General features: G+C 39.3%; 2 long non-coding RNA genes and 2 pseudogenes across 2 annotated transcripts in view; 1 reads left to right on the forward strand and 3 right to left on the reverse strand.

Annotated features, from left to right (window-relative positions):
* Window positions 1-20,549, forward strand: part of LOC149101397 (uncharacterized) — a 41,890-nt gene that overhangs the window by 19,723 nt on the left and 1,618 nt on the right. Inside the window, exon 2 of the long non-coding RNA XR_016203171.1 lies at window positions 16,658-20,549. This exon is cut by the window's right edge and continues 1,618 nt beyond it. This is a non-coding gene — a long non-coding RNA (uncharacterized LOC149101397). The remainder of the gene's footprint in view (window positions 1-16,657) is intronic.
* Window positions 399-1,248, reverse strand: LOC149101398 (uncharacterized). The gene is made up of 2 exons (XR_016203134.1): window positions 1,044-1,248; window positions 399-682 (listed from the first exon to the last, which is right to left on the reverse strand). It is a non-coding gene; the product is annotated as an uncharacterized LOC149101398 (long non-coding RNA).
* LOC149101399 (uncharacterized) lies at window positions 2,902-4,183 on the reverse strand (annotated as a pseudogene).
* Window positions 11,795-15,120, reverse strand: LOC149101400 (uncharacterized; annotated as a pseudogene).

The raw sequence follows: 20,549 nt of genomic DNA on the forward strand, positions 1-20,549 counted from the left end.
ATCCTAGATCATCTATAGTGAGATGTTTTGACCGAGATAACTAAATTGTAACAACATTTTAAAACACAAGCAGATGCACTATATTGAACACTTGCAGTAGCTCTTAAAACTTGGGATTGCCATGCAGCTTTCTAAGTAGTCACTTGCTTTATGTTATTATGTATTCTGTTTTGGTCTATTCCATTCTAAATTTGATATCCTAAACAGCATGCTGTAGCTTTCCTTGTTAGATCACTTCAGTGTAAGTGGATAAATTTAGTTCTTGGGAAATATAGCAAAGTTAATTCCAAGCCCATAGTCTTTTTAAATACCAGCGGGTAATTCAGCATGTGCTTCAAACACATTGGCTCGTTCTTCTCCAGGTGGGTTGACAATTATGCGTAACTATACACATGAAACACTTGTTATTAATTTTATTGATGTATAGTCTCCCACTACTACCAACATTCAAAGGAAAACAAGCATAAAGAAGTGGGAGATCAAAAATAATCAGCCATAGATGACTGAACAATAACATCCGATCCAAGAGTAGTAAATTTCTGTTAGAGATAACAATTCAAGACAGGCAGTGATCATGATAGTGAAAATTCACTGTAAATGAGATGATATCTTTAATGGACTAGCATCCAAAGCAGGATCCAAAACTCTTGAACATCGGCCAAACAAACGGATGACATACGCACTACAAAAAAAAAAAAAAAAAAAAAAAAAAACATAACAAGAAAACATTAAGATGTAAAGGGAACAAGCCGAGCCACACAATCACTCCCGCGAAATACCGCGAACATATGACAAATCAAGGAAAATGCCCCAACTTCAAGTCCGATTTTGACCGTTAAAACGGCGGGGCCCGCCTGGGCCCGCCGGACTTTTCTTAAAGTTCAACTCTCGAACTAAAGTTTCACACAAAAAAAATTCACAATACTGATCCCTGTTATCCTGCAAACGACCAAAAGAATATCCATGTCAAGCGCGTGTGGTAAACAAACGTTTTCAACACAGCATGATTTCCATTGACTAGTTCTGAAGCAAAAATTGCTTACCTGCACTTGAGGCTTGGCATATAACTGGTCTAGATATTACACTAGCAGCTCCTAGAAAAGGTTCGTTTGATTCTCATGATGAGTGCAGAAATCGGTCGAGAAACGACAACCTACTCTCCATTCGCAACGAAAAATGTGTCCGCCATTGCTCCGGCTCAGACGACATATGATTGGTCGAATACTGTCACGTGAACCGTGTCCAACACCGCCTGCATCCAAACAACATTCTTTTCCTTTTGTGTTTGTGGTTTGTTTGCGCTGTGTTGAACAGACCAATCACGTAATAGTAAAGTACAGACCAATCACATAATAGCAAAGTGTGAATGACGTAAGCTTTCGCGCGAAAAGGTCTGCGGTGCGAACACGCGAGGGATTTCTGGCTTTTGCTTCACGCCGCACGTCGCTAAAAATAGGCGGTGTTCTCAGGCTTCGATCATGACGGACGAATAAAAAAGGGTAAATGAAAGCCCTAAGTACAAGTGCTTCATGTGCTCATCGCTATGTTCAGCTCATGAGAGAATATAAATTTTCTGGAAATGTCAAATTTTCAGCGTCAATCAAGGGCTAAACCCTTCCTACAGATTGAAATCAGGAGGAAAGAGTGGCATTCAGAACTCGCTGTCAACAAATCGAGCGAAGCTACTTGATTTCCTGGTTCCTTTATTAAGTCAAAAAAGATATCTTCCTTCTCAACAATAATTTTTTGAGTTCAAAGCTTCTAATAATTAGCTTGAACTTTGAAGAGTCTTCAGCTACATAGAAAGCTCGTTCATAGAAAGCTCGTCGCTGGTATTTTTCGGCGTGTCTAAACAAAAGCCGGAAATCTCTATGTTCATTTGTGACATCTCCCACGACGGGATACCAAGATAAAAAAAATTCTCTGATTGGACAAGTTTCAAAGGGCGAATTTGGCACGAAAACGTTCTTGAAAATGGAACGGAAGCGGTGATTGGCTAATTTCTTGAAAGGAATGTTGTTCGGATGTGAGCAGCCGTTTCTTTGGGGGGAGCGTTGCGTGACATCCCAAAAAACGGCTGCGGAGGAGACAGTATGAGCCCAATAGCGTAGATTTTTGGGGGAGCTCGCAGAGTTCGTCGATGTCTGGCAGCGCTAGCGCTACTCCAAACCCAGATTCTAGCCAAACCAGCTCGTCAGAGTCACCGACCGATTTGGATGAAGCGGGCCGAAAGGTGTACGATAAATGGACAGAGGAACAAGAAACTTTCCTAATTGACCTCTGGGCAGAGTACGATAACGAGCTGGAGGGTGCCCAAAGTCGAAAACATTGGGTTAAGATACCAGAACGCCTCAACAATAGATTCAAATCGTCATGGTCCGTCACACAGATCCAGCGAAGGATCCGCTACTTGAAAGAACAGTTCAAAAAAGCCAATGACTGGAAAAGGCGGCAAACAGGCGGTAACAGAAAAAGCAGCCCGTATTTTGATAAAATTAACGAGATTATCGGCAAAAAGGATTCAGTAACCTTGAAGCACATTGTTTCGGCGGTAAACCTAAGCCTAATGGACTCTTTATAGACTATGAAGAAAATCCTGACATTGGTAATTTTTTTTATTATTATTACGTTACTATCATCGGTACGGAATAATATTTAAGACATTAACTTTTAACTGCAATCATCTATCTATGATTCTTTTTCATATCTTGGAAATTATTTTTTGTATTAAATCGACCAATTAACAATTATTGTTATCAGATTCGGGTTGGGTTAAAAAGGCAAACACAAAACAAAACAAAACAGTAACGATGGATTGAAGAAAACGAAACAAGTTAAGTTTGAGTGCCCTATATCAGCAACGTTGTCCAAGCCAATTTTGCTTTTGTAATTGGTTCACAGTCATAAACGGTTTACGTAGTTCATTAGAATTTGTCTTACATGTTCTCCATCCCCAACCACATCATCGTTATCATCATCACTCCCGTCATCGCCGTCATCATCAGGAGGCTCATCCCAGAAATCACCGGCCCGTATACAGAAATTATGTAGTATCACACATGCTATGACTATCTTGTTGACAAAATTGATCTTGCTATCCAGACGCTTGTGCAGAATTCTCCAACGGCTTTTAATAAGACCGAAAGCGCACTCCACTTTAACGCGGGCAGATGAGAGTTCCTTGTTAAATCCTATCTCTTGGGGATCATTGGTTCTCCCAGGAAAGGGCTTTATCAGCCAATTTGACAGAGGATAGGCACTGTCTCCAACTAAGTAGGGTCGTATGTCACTGTCCCACCAATAGAAACAGGTGGCCCTGTAAGGATCTCACGATTTTCTCCCCGAGTGAAAATGTTCCTGCTATTTCGCAACACTCGTGCATCATGCATGCTACCCGGGTAAGCAGCTTCCACGTCCTAAAAAATCATATTTCCATCCAATACTCTCTGAACTACAACGTCATGATCCTGATATCGACTAAAATAGTCGGGTCCGTTTTCTACTGGGGCTTTTATCTTAACGTAGGTACCATCTATAGCACCAACAACATTAGGCAAAGCAGACCACAATTGAAAACTTTCCGTCTTGCAGCTATAACTTGTTCCTCGGTTTCGGAAAACTTGATATATAAATCCTTTAGTTCCAAGAGTGCGTCAACAACATCTTCTACTGTCTCAAGTACTGTAGATATACCGGCATTGAAGTAAGGATCTATAGCAACGTAGGAGCTCCCATGCCCCAATCTGTGAAGACCAGTGGCTAGTATTTTTTCCGGGGATATACATTTTCTCATTCTCGTGTCCTTTCTAGTTAGCTGTGGTCACAGGTCGTCCAGTAAAAGCTCGAATGTCCTCTTATCAAGTCGAAGCTGCCTTCGGAAAACGTTCCAGGAACATTTGGGTCTCTGTAGTGTATTTCAAACCAAGATTCCTGAGGTCGAGGAAGAGCCCAGTGGTATGGATGCTCTCTTCGTCTTCGCCGTCGTCTTCTCCGTCGATCACGATCTTCGTATTCTTTAATCAGCAGGGCCTTGTTCTGGAGTCGGTTCATCTGATACACACAACAAAAAAGTAATGCTATTTGAAGCTGAAGTGTGTTGTGCCATGAAAAAATATTTAGGAGCAAAACAGCCAAAATAATCGATACGAGTTGCGTAAATTCAAAGTTGTCCATGATCACAGCATTCGCATTTAGCGGCGCGGGTGCGCGAAAATGGCTTTCGTCACCGTCGTCACGCTATGAGGTTCACATTTCACCTTGAAAACACAAATGTCATTCAAAAACGCATGTGTCTGCGATGCAAATGCGGATCAAAAATTGTCGCGATATTGTCGCGATCATATTACGCGGCGCAACATTCTCGCGACAACAAACAAAATTGTAGCTGGTGCGGATCGGCCGTAAGGCATGTAATGTGCTAACGTGACACGGGAAGAGCAGATGCGGTTTTAGACGTCTTCGGTTTCGATGTTGTTCCGGCTTATAATCGCGATTTTAGTATATTGGTTGATCATTCAACCGAGGACCGAGAGCAACAGAACAGATCATATCGATTTTCTCGTAATTCTATACTGACTTTCTTCAAGAACGTACATCCATTTAAAGTGGTACTATGATCAAGAAAAGTGTTATCTTCGTCTTATGTTAGTTTCTGTGTTGACTCTTCTATTTTGGTTTTATTTTGGACATATTAATTTAACTTCAACTTCAACTTTGTTATTAAGGCTTTCACTATTTTTCCAGTGTCGCGCGCAGCTGAACGCGTTTCTTTTATCAATTAAATGTTACTGTGACCTTGGTAACCAAACATTCAGCAAATGTATTTTTAGAGAGCCAATCGAAAGCGGGTGTATTTTGTGACGTTTTTTTACAAAGCAATTTCAACTACGTCTAGACAGATCATCAAATTGTTTTGATGTATTGCGGCGTAGTCGTATTAATTTCCCAGTTATTTGTTCTTCTTGAATCTTCAACAAGTGTTTTGCGACCAATAATGAAAGCTCCATCTTTCCGGCAACAGGTTCCGTGATTTTTTCCTGTAATCCGTGATGACCACTGACGCCAGCGCCTTTCTATCAAACATCTTTAACAGCCGTGACCGCTGATATCATTTATGTGCATGGCTAGGGACACACAGCTACCAGATCGGAGTTTAGACAACGGCGAATTATGCAGCAAACGCCTTCTACAGATATAGAAAGAATTTCGCAACTGTTTAGTATATTACAAAGTTAACTTTTAGCAAAAAATTAACAGCTAAATTTGTTCCATATAGTATACAGAACTCTCACAATGGCTAAATTTGTTGCACATTATATACAAGGCTCTCGATTTAGCAATAAATTAACTGCTAAATTTGTTCCAGATAATATACAGTATTCTGTATTTAGCAGTAAATTAACGGCTGAATTTGTGGCATATAATATACAGAGCTCTCGATTTAGCGGTAAAGTAATGGCTAAATTTGTATAACATTTAATGTTTTCAATTTAGCCTTAAATCGACGGCTAAATTTATTTCATACAATAGACATGGCTATGGATTTTGTAGTAAATTAACGGCTAAAATATTCTCGATTTAGCAGTAAATTACTAGTTAACGTTTTCGCATTTGTGAGCGACATCACGAGTCGCCATAATACGAGCGACGTGGCAAAGGTCGATCCTGGACGGTTGAGTTAGCTTGTTATTCGATCGAAGACTTCATCAAAATATTTCACACTTGACTTTGGGAGTTTCAACGGACAGTAACAAACTACGCTCTGGTAGAACTTTTGAAGAGGACAAACATTCAAGTATGTAATTCCATGATTTTTAATGACTATAACATGACATTAAATGTTTTAAGCTTATCTACTCTAAATAGCTCTTGTTAAAAGAAGTTAGTGACAAGTTTGTATGCTGATGTTTTTAGTTTGATCTTGTGACATGGGAAGGTGTTTTCTTTTGGGAGTCCATATTTTAGCGGTTTTAAATTGAAGGGAATATATCCTCCAAGCGAGGCAGTGTACGTAGCTTAAGTTCACGCGAAAGTCAAGCTGGAGCTTTGCGGGTCGATTATTTACCTGGCGCCGGATAGCAGGAAATTTGCCAAAATAACTACCAATAACGTCAGCGCCTGGGTTACTTTAGGTCATTATTTATACCCCTCCGAAATAACGTTTCAGCAGACATATTCAGTCCAAAGATATTCAAATACGTGTTGTTGTTTTTTTTTTTCTGTCCAACATTTTGAACTGACCGCCAGCCTTCCCTATGAATGGGGCACTTCTCCCCTCACGTAAAATACTCGCTGGAGGTTTCAATAAATCTTTCCGTCGAAATTCTTAACACAATTTCGAGATCAGTCAATGTTTAAAGATCAGTCAATAATTAATGCTAGTTTATGTCTAAGTATCTTGCCAAGTTTTAGTCACAAGTTTTAGTCTGATCGCACTCTGACTAAGTTTAAAAAATAACCATTGTTTATTTTTGTTATTGAGTTTGCTTCACGAAGAACATAAATTTTCCAATTCCAGTCAGTTAAGTTTACATGACCTTACAGTTCGACTTTTAGATTCCCTGAATCCGAAAGGAACCCTAGCTAATTTACATCTTGTAATTTGGAGTCAACTTTTAGAGTTCACTGGATTCAGAACTGGTCAGTAATATCTGAAGTGAAATAATATCTTGAACTATAGGCATTGTAGTAATGTTGGAATCGTGGCTAGATAAAATTCGAAAGAGTACGTTTGTTCATACTATTCTTCAAAGACCTCAAAGCCGTAGAACATTTCGGTGTCGAAGAAAAAAATTCCAATATTGATTTACTATCAAGACCTCATTTTCCACGAAACAGGGAGAGAGTTCAGTAACGTTTAGAATCATGATTAACACCAATATATCTCTGCAATCACAGTATGTAATTGACTCAGTTGATTGTGTGCTTATTCATGTGGATCGAATCAGGTTGACAGCGGGACAGAGCCCGATTTTAATTGGCTTATACTGGAGGTGTGTTCGGAGGCGGCGGTAGTTTTGTATTAAGTTGCAAAATTACAAATTTTAAATTGTCTCGTAGCCTGCGAACACAGGCGGATTTCCAGCTTTTGCCCTTCGTAGGATAAAAAATCTTGAATATTTGGTTGAAGTGTTGTCACATTAGCTCATTACCTAAGCTTCCCACCAGTGGTGCTGCGAAGCTCCGAATGAGAGAAATATCCACGACGTTCAAAACCCTAGAGCGGAGTAGCACCGAGGTCATGTTGAGATTAACATCACCTAAACAGAAATCCTAGTCTCAAACATTTTGCACAAAAGACGCATTATAACCGGCTTCATTTTCTCTTGAAGTGAAATATTACGGATATGAGTAGATTTTAAAAACAGACTGCGAATAACAACGCGAATTACATTGTCGCGAATTATCACGAAAAGCTACACATGAAAAGTTTACACCAATAATTTTTACAACAAGGTGAATGAATTGCATCAGATTTCCGTTAATAAATTTCCTCGGCTTATTTGCTTGTTGACTGGTCGATTCTAACATTTGCTGCCAAATGGTCAAGTTAGTTGAAAATACAATCTCGAACATAAATCTTTGCACTTTAAGTTTTTGTACCAAACAGGACACTCTCTTAAATCGCTGATTTCGAATCATTTTTTCCGGCTTGATGCTCAGACATGTCAATATAAAATACCCGTTGTCTTGATAGTTCACTTTGATATTGAACAATGATCCTGCTCGCTGCTTCATGTGAACTTAGATTCTTACTAATATTTCTAATTTTCAGTTTTGTGTAAATCATCATGTACACTTCAGGGCATACTCACTAATTCAGTGCTCCAAGAGTCAGATCAGACTCAGGGACCATGAGATCAACAAATTCAGTTGGAATATGCATTTTTGCAGTTTATTGTTTACATGATCTTGTTTCGATTGTTTTCATTTCCTGAATTTGACAAACCAAAACATCTCCTAATTTGCAGTCTACATAGTTTAGAGTGTGTAGAATTGAGAATTGGTCAGTCATATTTGAAGTGAAATACCTTTTCAACTATTATGAAATCATGGGAAGAAAGTCCTCGTAGAAAACGTTTCTCAGTCTTCATAATCTTCAAAAACTTAAAAGAAACAGCTGAAGAAAAGAAATGTAATATTGATAAAGTATCACACAGCAAGAGCTAGTTTAGTAACGTTTCAGTGGCATGACTTGCAAGTCGAGCTGCGACCCGGGTGGGAACCGGAGAAATGCCCGCGACATTTAAAACTCAAGTGCGAAGAATGCGAGGAAGAGAACCACAAGCCGGGACTGCCTACAATCGTACTGTGCCGAAATTGATGCTGCGATCATGCTGTCGTGTCGCGCTTCCATAAACAGCAAACCAAGTCACACAATATTTCACACCGGCAAACTGAGATATTACTGATATGCGTCACGGACAATAAGTCATGTTGCACGTCTTCAAGACAAGAAACCCTGCCAGCCAAATGCTCAAAATTATACAGTAGCGACAGTGAAAAAACGAGATGGCATACGGGATCGATAGTTCGAAATTAGATTTCGTCGACACCCAACTAATTCAAAAGTTTGACTCGGTTCTCTCGAATTGGCTTTGAAAAATGAATATTCAAACGCTACACGACTTTCTGTACTAACTTAAAATCGAATTTAAAAAAGTCAGGGAAAAAAAGAAAGAAAAAATGGAATCGGAACCTCGTAAACAACACACTATTCTAAAGTAATAAAATTCTAATAGAGTTAGCTCATTCAAAGTCATACCTCATCAGGCAGTCTCTACAGAACCTATGTCCACAAGTCGTCTGCAGTACGGACTCTCGAAGCTCTAAATAGCAAATAGCGCATTTTTCGTCGTTTAATTCCAATGCCGTTGAGTAAAATCCGGGGATGCTGGAAGGTATTTTCCCGTAGGAGCCCATATTTTCGAATTGAAGGGAAATTTATAGTCCAAGCGGACCAGCTCTTGTTCACGCCAACGTCGTTAGCCCGAATGATTATATTACGCTTATTGTTCTTGCTATTTATACTACTCCGGAAGTTCTAGATAGAAAGACCTATTGATTAATAATCTACCAATCAGTGGCGTAGGTATTACAATGTAGGCATTGTAATGGACAAACAATACACCAAAAAATTCATGACTTTAGGACTTGGTTAGACCGTTTACATTGTCCTGGAGCCCTGTTAAAAGGTGCTTGCTGATTGGTCTTATGTATCGCGCAAGCAGATTGGTCAATAATTGAGTTTATGGTCCAAATATGGAAAACTCGCAAAATGCTTCATTCAATGTATGAGAAGCCAATATCGGGTAGGACTTACCAAATCAAACCGTGAACTGTAGACGATTGTAGCCCAATTTATTTTCCACATTAGCTTGTGACATTGTGAGCCGCCATGGACACTAGCCTGCGATCAGGCGTTCAAATTCGTATTTATCGCGGACAAATAAGAACGCCTAAAGTTTATGTTTTCGTACTGTGTGATCGCAAGTTTACACAATACAAGCCAACGACGATGGCCTGGCTCCTCGTATTCGAAAGGGGACGAGATTGCTCTTCACTTGCTACCTGTGAGAATTACTGGTAGTCTTTTCGTCGCAAAGAACTGTGTTCTGATTAGTACGTTAAATGTAAGGCGTTCTGAAGACTGTGAGCCTCCGCATCCACAGTTTGTTTTGCATGATATTAAATATTCAGAATGTTAGTTTGATGACCGTCACATGGTGTGTCTTGTTTCTTTAAACATCTTGTGTGCTTTGACTTGATTCTGTTGATCATTCTAGCGAGATCGCCATTTTAGCCCGATTTCTTACTGTGTACGATTAAATGCCGGACAGTCGGTTTGTTTACGAAGTTTTTAAGAGACAAATGCAAGCTATTCCAGCAGCATTTGCACTCAGACTGAAAGTTTGAAACCCGTCATGGAGTTAATTTGTATTTTAAACTATGTCAAGCACGAAATTTGATTTGCCCGATCTTTTAATTTTGTTGTCGCTCACATTTTTTTTGTATTCCATGCAGTTCGACCAGAGCGAAAATTTCTTAACAGATGGTATGTAAGTCAACCTACATGTACGATCGAGTAAATATAGGCTACTCTGAAATGTTTTAGTGATGGATGGACAAATTAAGTTCAAGAGACTGAAGGTCTACTTTTTACGTGACAGATATACTGTCCAATCATGTCAAACATAAGCCATGTCAAACACCCATGGTGGCAGGTGATGTAGAGTTTGTTTTTGCTTCTAGAAATGAGAGATTTAAACAAATTGAAATCAAAACCAGGAATAACTATGAATAAAGGAAATTATGCTTGATACTTGTTAACGTAAGTATGTTTTGTAATCATTGCAAATATCTATTACAGAAGAGATACATCTGCAATCCTTTTGAATATTACTGCATTGCTAGTGAGACTAGCACAAACAATTACCAAAATATATAGGAACAAAATAGTGTGATTTGTGTTTCCAAGCAAGAAAATTATTGTTTTTTCATTTGCAGACACAATATGTAGTACCCTTATTATTGTATTGCATCAAGCTGGGGGGCTACTCTCTATAGTTGACTAAACTAACAGGGAAGGGATCAACTCAGTAAAAAAATGAGGCTTTGCTTTGTAACTGTTGAGCTTAAGAAAACAAGTTGGCACACTACGTAAACAGCTGAACTATTTCCTCCCCCAAGTAAAATACAACATCTAGGCAAATTTTAAAAACAGACTGTCACGTCAATACCTGAATTATTTTCTGGCAGTAAAGATAGAGAGAAAATCATTCTGGTAGAGGGAAAATCATTTGTTACATCAGTAGTAAATAAATAAGCTTGTATTTTTTTGTCCCAGGACTTTATATCGTTTTAATTTCATACACTTTCCCAATGAGTATTCAATCAAATTTCTTTTCGGCGAAGAGATAAGGCCGGCATCGAGGAAAGTTGTAACAGCGCTCCAAAAGTTCTATTGACCGTTAGCCGGGAATTATTCTCGGCCGCACTTAGCTCGTATTAACCGAGCAGTAGGTATATTGACCAATGAGTACAGACCGAACGCTTTGCGACAACTACATGTAATTACTTGGAATTTTGATTGGTTCACTGGATTATCTGCGTCCTTTGTGATTGGCTAGAGTGATTACTTTGGTTTTGGTTTTACAACACTCAATTGAAAACCGCTCTAATGATGACTAAAACCAATCGTGACTTGTTTACGGATGTATTCCTACACAGCGCAGCACCTGTAGCATGTTAATATGAGCTACCTGTGCTACCTGTTAACATGCACTAGCAAACGGTTACACGTTTTCTCGCTAGCAACCGGGAAAACTTGTAACTATTACTTTTGCTGTAATTTGTCACAAGTGATTAAAGAATAACTGTCGTAGTGAGTATACAAACGAGGTAAACAAATTGAGAAGTCACAATCTCTCTCACCACCAGAGGCAGGCTAGAGGGACTAACACACCAGAAGCGAAGCGTAGTATACGTTACGTTGTTTGTAGAGATTTGTGTGTGTGGTATTACTAGTTGTGAATATGTAGGTTAATCAGGGCTTCCTACTTGTTTGTAAAAACAACCACAAACAAGCAAACAAACAAACAAACAAACAAACAAATAAGAAGTTAAAATGTGCGTGGTTGCTAGACTCAAACTGTCTAATAAGAGATTCGTTATCCAACATTTGTCATTTACGACGAATGACAGAGAACTATAACCAACCGGTTTGTATCCGTTTCGCACAGTTTTTAGTGAAGTTGGAAAGTATAAACAGCGGTTTATGAGTTTCTAAATTTCTTTTGTTGATTGGGATGATTTTCTGTTTCCGAATTAATTAATGATTCAAAGAATACAAGTCATGCACGCCAATATTTTTTTATAAGTTTAAACGTTGTACTGAACAGTTTGAATTAAACCATTGCAAGTGATACAAATGACACTAAAAATTACACTATCTACAGATTAACGTCTCTCATCGATCAGCATAGTTACAAAGGGCTAAAAGATATATCAGCGAACAACCACATAATAAATGCTACATTTAAAAGCTCCATGTAAAATCTATTACAATCAACATTTTTTTTTTTCAAAAACTACTCTATCGCATAAAATACAGGTAGCAAGTCGAAGAAAATATACAAATATAAAAACTGCATTATTGGATAGTGCAATTCCAGAATTTTCATTGGCTATCGCTTCGCCATCATGGCATACCAGCGATTATACCATGATCTAAAATTTGGTATGTGTACGCTTGATTTTGGGGGGCGTTTTCATTTTTATTTTATTTTATTTTATTTTATTTTTCTGTTTTTTAATAAAATAATTATTCCACTCGCGCTTGCTGGGTATGAGATAACTATACCCAACTCGGCGCTAGGCGCCTCGTTGGCTATCTCATCTCATATCCAACGCGGCCGACTGTGAGCGCTCCTGTGCCCCATTTCGAAACTCAAAAACAAGATGTTTTATTGATTTTCCTTATTTTTCCAGGCCCTGCGACGCATATTATCTGTATAAACGGTCGAATAAGGTGTTTAGACTCGTGACTATTCAGAATCAGTGACAAACACAGCTGAGGAAGGCAAAGCCGCCGAAACACAATGTTCCGAACACAATGTAATATTTCTGTCGGCCGACGGTGATTCTATATTCCTTTAAGCTAACCATTAACTACGCATATTCAACAGTTTTGCCAGCAGAGAGCAATCGTTAAAAATGTTAGCCGGCATCAACGAATCAGTATTATGCTTGTGAACGTCTCCTTACAAATGAGTTAACCGACAAAAAAATTCAAAAATAACAATAGCAACAGCAACTTATCGTCACTTAGTCGGAAAATTCAATTTTCAGAAACAACTTGTCGTTCTTTACGTAATGAGGACCAAAAACCTGCTCAATCGGAGCGAACTTTACAAAACCACATCCTTTAGGGCAAATGGCTTCCCTGGGCCTGTGAAATGCAGATACATTTTGTGTGGCTTGTACGATCTGGCTGATGTCGTTGTGTTTGGCACCACTCCGATCCAAGATCGATAACGTGATTGTTCCAGTGAAAGGCCATTGTAAAAGATCATCATGTGAACAAAGATGGCCACATATCTGCCTCTTCCATTATCTACACCACTGAGATACACTCTTATTCCAAACTTGTATTCATACTTATGCTTTTTAATCGCGGGACTAAAGAAAGCTATGGCCTCTTCATTGACATCCAGTTGCCGTCGCTGCTGAACCTCTGGTATTTCAAAAATAAAACATGTTTCTCTTGGACTGATCTTGTTGCTTGTGGCCTTTTGTGGCTTACACCTGAGAATAAAATACAATTTAATACTATTATTTACATTACACAGTTTCCCTTATCATCATATAACGGTGTCAATGTTGTTGATTAAAGCTATCGGTATCACCTTTTTTAGTCATAGTTTACTGTTTATTCGACACAATGTAGTATTCGATATAAAGTAGCTAGTTATAAAAATAGTGATTGTTGCCTCCAGTCACAGGACATAACATAAATGACCCTGTATTTTATTTCCAATAGGAATGTAGTAGACGTAACATCAGCTTGCCTGTCAGATTCCCGTCTCCACAGTTGTAGTTCCTGTTGACTACAGGTATGCTCCACAGCCTGTTCCCTCTCACCAGTGGAACTCACTGCATTTATGTCTGCACCATTTAGCTGCTGGTGACATGGAGGCAGGTCTTCGTGTTCATCTGGCGTCCGCTCTGCAAAAGGTGCGGTCTCCTGAATAGGGTAAGGCACTTCCTGTCTATCTTGGCTCTGGCGTGTATCCAGGCCCATCCCCTGAGCGGGGTGACTCGGTGCATTAGCCTGTGCACTCTGCTGGTAACTGGGCTGCTGTTGTTGTCCATTCACCAGCTGACATGCAGCCGGTTCTTGGATGGAGGATTCTTCTCTGGATATAACCCCTCCACCATTTAACATATTCACACCACTGCTTCCTCCAACATCGCTCTGCTGGTAAACTGGCTGCCTTTCACGCGCATTCAGCAAATGTCCTGCGATCTCTTCCGTTTCTGGGATGGGGCAAGATACTTCATTGGCTTGTCCACCAGTTGCTCTGAGGTAGGTTCGTCCATTAACCTGACCATCATCGCCCTGCTGGTTGGTCGGATGCCGCTCTTGATTGAGGGATTGCTCCGTTGCCATGTCAGGAAGAGATGGTCCAACACCCTGCTCATCATTTCCCTGCTGATAACCTGGCTGTTGCCCTTGCTCAGGGATCCCCTGCCCGGCGGGTGGCTCAGCTGGAGGAATGTTGTCACTCGTGACGCAGCCCTGACCACCATCTCTGCGCTAGAATAAATAAAATACAAGCAAATGACCTCATGCATTTAGCACTGCTGTGCTAATTGAGGACAGTACAAACAAATACTACGAATAGGACAGAAGTAGAAGCGGCTTCACACCCACGGCGAAAATGTCGAGAACAGCGAAGATAGCTTTGAAAAATTGAATTTTGAACTACCATCACTGGAAGGAACACAAAAATTGAACAGTCTGAATATAAGAGTAACGGGTGATTTATTGTTGTTTCATGAAATCAATTTGCGGTATGTTGTAGTTGGCCGGCAGAAGGCCGAATTAACGTGACCTTTGGCAAGATACTAACTTCATATCCCAACACTTGCAGAGAGAAGTCGTGTTGTACACAAAAAACGTCAGTGAGATGTAAAAGGTCGTGAACACGTCCTATTTCATCTGCCGCACCGCTGGACTTTGGAGCACGTTATAAGCTAATGTGTGAGTACGATTGGGCTAAAAAAAAATACATCATAAGTATCGGAAAGACGAAGATAGATTTCCCACGGAAGCCCTCCGCCAACAACAACTCCAGATTGGGCTCAAACAACAATATAATATCAAACCTATCTTCGCTGTTCGCACTCAAACTTACTGAAGAATTCACCACCGCCAGTACTTTCGCCGTAAATGTGAGGTACCGCTGTTTATTTGACAGAAATCTATTGCCAAGAGCGGTTTGATTTCGGTGGTCCCGTAGCAGTGAATGTTTCATTACTTCCAGTGGTGTGGATCGACTTCGTCCGAATCAAGTCGAATCGTCAAGCACCTCAGACGAATGGACAAAGTTTGGGTATATTGGACATGGTTCATCTCAAAATAATTTTGTCTTGAGAAACCTGCTTTCCCCTAGCTATAAAATAGCACATTATGTTAAAAATCTCTTCTAAAACCATTATTTTCGCCGATACGGAAAGCAATCTTACACATGCGCAGCGCGTGATAGTGTCCCTTTCAAGTTTAATCACAGAAGCGCCGTTCGGTAAAGCATAGAGAGAAGATAACTAAAAATAAGATTAAAATTTTGAACTTACGATGGAGTCACTGACTGATTCATCTAAATGATTAGGGAATAGCATTTTCGCTGCTACAGATAGGAAACTTCGCTCGTCGCTGGAGTTTGTATCCACAGGCACAGGCAAATTCAAATGTCACATCCTTATTTTCGAAGCTGGGGTTTTATTCAAATCCAGCACGTGGGTGTACTTTTCGCGTTTGTCCAGTGATTATTTCCCAATGATGTCAATGATCACCTTTATCATGGCAAGGCCCCCGTGAACGTTGATAATATTATTCAGAAGATTTCGAGACATTTGCATTGACGTCAGCAAGCTTTAGCGAACCAATCAGAATAATCTTTCATTTCCAATCCAGCAAGTGGATGTAATCGACCATCAAACAATGGTTTACTTTTCGCGCGTGTCCACTGGTTCTTTCCCAGATATGACTTGTTGAGATCACCTTTATTCTGGGAAAACCCCAGTGAACGCTGATATATATTTTTCGATAGGAAACATTTGCATTGACGTCAGCAAGCTTCAGCGGACCAATCAAAGGAATCGTTCTCTTTCGTAGCTATAGGTAAAGTCTGCATGCGAGCCTAGTGGCCCATCAGGCCGGAGCTTATCCCGGTTTCTGTAGCATGAAGCGACTAGGAGTATTTCTACTCCCCGCTGGATGGGATGCTAGTCCATCGCAGGGTTACCCCCAGCATTAAGTTCGCCGGTACCCATTTATACACCTGGGTGGGGAGAGGCACTGTGAGAGTAAAGTGTCTTGCCCAAGAACACAACACAATGTCCCCGGCCAGGGCTCGAACCCGGACCGCTCGATCCGGAGACGAGCGCACTAACCATGAGGCCACCGCGCCTTCCATCTTTCGTAGCTATAGGAACAAATAATCCGTGAACAAACCAACAAACCGATCAGGATGGAGATCGATGGCGTCCACTTTTCGCGCTTTTAGGCCTCGTTTTCCAACCATGTACCCCCTGCTAATAATTATTGCACAGTCGTTATACATATTACGTGCTTTCAGAGACCAACCAGCCAAAAACAGACTGCTTCACGATTTAGTTGCAATCATATTTACTCAAAGGAAATGCATTGTTTACCAATACGCAAAGAGGTATATGCTTACATACTATCTGGCAAAGAATTCCATATTTACCTCTGACTCTACCGGAGGTTCATTATCAACAGGGCATCTGCTTGGGCCATTCCTTCAAAAAGTAAAAATTGAAGGTTACATTGAAGACATTTCTGACATTGTCTAAAATTATTCTTGTTATCTTGACTTTGTAATTGCATGTGCTCTTTGTATTATTTTGCCAGAGAAATTGCTCGCTTTGGTGGTTTGCAGCGGAACAAGTTCTGTCACCCAATGAAATGCCAGCGTAACCATAGTAACCAGATTGAAGAGGAAATAGAAAGCGGAAACAATTATGATATTAGGTACAGATATCGGATTGCTTCGAAGCAGTGCGGCAATGTCGTATTCAGTTTCTAGTTATTCGTTCATCTGAAAATCTTCAACATAAAGGGTGATTTTCGATAGAAAATGAAAGCTCCATCTTTTCCGGTAAACCTGTGATTCTTCGTGGAGTCACTGATGCCATTGACGCCAGCGCCTTTTTTATCAAACATCTTTAACAACCCTAACCGCTAGTAATTTGTGCATGGCTGCGAACACCGAGCTACCAGATGCTTCATGCGGGCTGACTTTTAAAGTGTTGGTTGTGGACAACTCTGGCACGGATCGTCGCAGTAACACAGGAAAAGATAACGTTTTCACAATTGTTATCGACATCACGCGTACGAGCCGCCATTAATGCGAACGAAGTGGCAAAGGTCGATGGTGGTCGGTTGTATTTGCTTGTGATTCAATCAATGATGGCTTCATCAAAACGTTCGTTTTTCCACTTTGGGAGTTTTAACAGCGACAACCTATGCTCTGGTAGAACTTCTGATGAGGACGAAGCTTCAAGTATGTGTTTCCATGATTTCTAATAACTATAAGAAGTGATACTATTGTCTTAAGTCTATCTACTGTGAATAGTTCCTTTCAAAAGAACTTTGAATTATATAAGTTCGTATGGCTAAAATTTTGGATTTCATCTAGCTACATTGGATTGCCACTTTGGTCTAATTTAAGTAAAGGATGGAAGTTTCCACGAAAGTTTCGCGAAACAATTTTCAAGTATACACCACTGTATTGTGCACAGACTGTAAATGATACGTTTTCTACTTTCCGATCTTTACAAACTTCTCTGTAGGTCATATTTCGACCACGTTAGCTTAGCTAATCTTGCATAACCTATGAGCGCCCAGATCTTCCAACATTGTTCACCAGACGTCGCCTGGTCTGCTGATATGGTTTCTAATTTCACTTATAAATGACGATTCAAGTATTTTGTTTTTCAGTTGTATTGTCTCAAGCTTATCTACTCTGAAAAGTTTCGTTAAAAAGAACTTTGAAATGTAAGTTCGCCACTTCAGTTCGATTTATAACATTGCTTTGCAGCCAATATTGCTCTCGCTAGAACTTGTGTTTATTAACATGTACTCATCTATCATTCAAAAGAACTTTGAAATATAAGTTTGTATAGCTTATATTTTTGGTTTGATTAGCGATGTTCAGAATATTGGATCGCCTAGTTCGATTTATAACATTGCTTCGCAGCATGTATTGCTCTTGCAAGGACTTGTGTTTATTTAAGTACATGTACTCATCTATCATTCAAAAGAACTTTGAAATTTAAGCTTGTATAGCTTATATTTTTGCTTTGATTAGCGAAATTCAGAATATTGAATCGCCATTTACGTTCGATTTATAACATTCCTTTGCAGCCAGTATTGCTCTTGCTAGACCTTGAGTTTATTTAAGCACTCATCTATCGAACATTTTGTTCTAACTATGATTCGAATAATTTCGTTCTTGTAAGGTTGGAATGAATGCCTCACAAAGTGTAACGGTTTAATAATCTCAAACTGCATTCTTATCTGATAACCTCCACTGAGTTACATGGTTTTATAGCGGAAATGTTCGGCGAAGAGTGTTTCATGGCCAGTTCAAGACTGGCTCAACATTTTGACATTAATAAGTGAAAATATAATCTTCTCTCATGTAAAATCAGCGAGCAAAATAAATAATCAGGGGATGTTTAAAATCAGTCAGTAAATACTTACAGGGTCACTTACAGGTTGCATGTTGTTTGTCACGTTTTATGCATTGGTGCCTTCTTGTTATTTTTCTCGGCGACCTCTAAATAATTTCGTGATTTTCTTGACGTAGTCGCTTTGCAAAGAACTCTTGACGAATATTCTATACAAATAAAAACGTTTTGTATCAAAACTGAGGGTCTACACTTAAAAGAAGGAAATTTTCGAATATTCCTTGCTGTCTGAAAGATATCCAAGTATTACAGCTCTTTTGCAAAATGTAAATACTGCAATGTGAAGGGGTCATATTGAAACGATATTAGGATAGAGCATTTTATTTTAGTTGCATTTTTAAGCTCAGTCTGGCATGCATTTATAATAGCCTTAATTTCGACTCCGTTCAAATTTCTAAGTCAGTAATGTGGCTGGGGGATCCTTTGCTAAAACAAGAAACATAGGATCAACTCGTTGCAGATTGAATTCAAGTTTTAGGAATAGTTTGCTGATTTTTCGACCGGTTTAACTGACTTGAAAACTTTCAATCCTTACAATCACCGTTGCCTACTAGTTGGACCGGTTGAACCCATCTGCCAACTGGAATTATGGGTCTACAACTCTCGGCTATAACAACTCTGTCACATCCTAAACAAATCTCACTTAAATCTCACTTACATCTGTTTCTTAGATAAAATATTCAACAACCGCGAACTTTTTTTATTACTTGAGGTGTTGAAAACTGAACAGACTGTCATGTGAATGTGTGATCTATTGTCACAGCTCATTTAAGGTTGAAATGCTAGAGACAAAATTGTATCAAAGTACCTTACATTTCAGTTGCATGTTTTGTGACAAGAAAATCCAGGTTCCTAGAAAATAAACCGTGAATACCATCAAATCTACGAATTCCAAATGTAGTGTAGTGGAAATAATGACAGCGAAATAATCAGAGAGTGTTGTCGACGGATCATGTTTGTAAATGATCATTAAATCGTGAATGCTTACACTAGTTCGTTTCGATTCCTCCCAGAGTCTTGTCCGACTTTAAACATGTTCTGAAACTGCAGTTAGAAAACTGAAAGAAAGTTATGACTTCCAAACACGAGACCGAAAACTCAGTGATTGTAGTTGAAGTAAGATACAGTAAAAAAAAATCCGCGTGTAAGAACCTACATTTTTTGAAATCTGGCAAAATAGGTTCTTGTATTTTATTTTGGTTCTTGTATTTTATTTTGGTTCTTGTATTTTATTTTGGAGTAGTTATTGCCCATTTAGGCTAAGTAGGTTCTTATAAAGTTCTTAACGTCTACGAAGGAAATTATGTTGATCACCAGAAAAATAAATAAACTTGTGTTTGGTCCTTCAATGTGCAGTGTTATACACAACTGTATTATGATAAGCCAAACACAACTGATTCAGAAGTACATTTAGTGTTACCTCCATAACAAGAGTTCATAATTTAACTGCAACCCACACTAATATAAGAAACTGGTGATCTTACTTGGCTAAACAGGTTCTGATCTCTTGGGGTTTTATATTAGCAAATTTCCGCCAGCAGGCTTTTACACCACTAAGTTCTCGCATGTGGGTTTTCACTATATGCAATGAGTTGGTCAGTTAGCCCGCAAGTAGACGTCTGTTATTGCCTTTTTTCACACTGCACACCACAGGCTATCAATTAAGTGGTTCGAATACATATATATACCTTGAACCTTAAGTAACAGATGTAACAAAATACACTATAAGAAGGAATTGTTTTAGGCGAAAATCGTTTCTCGAGTATTTCGATGGATTCCACGAAGAGAAAATCGAATATCAAATTGTTCACTGCGAACTGCTTCTCATTACCAAACACTCTCCAAAAGCGAGTAGAAAAATAATTCTGTTGTAGCTTCATCGTCAGCAAATAACTGAAGAATATAAAGTATTCACCAAAAGGTTTGATAAGTCACTCGATCATACTTGTGTCGATCGAACGACAATTTTAAATCGCAGTTTCGTTCAAAGAATACTACACCAAAACCTAAAGGGTAGGAAAAGAGAATGTTAATAACGTCGATCGAACAGT

This window comes from Orbicella faveolata, unplaced genomic scaffold, assembly GCF_042242905.1.
Source record: "Orbicella faveolata isolate gen_17 unplaced genomic scaffold, um_ofav_v1 contig_4, whole genome shotgun sequence".
NCBI lineage: Eukaryota > Metazoa > Cnidaria > Anthozoa > Scleractinia > Merulinidae > Orbicella > Orbicella faveolata.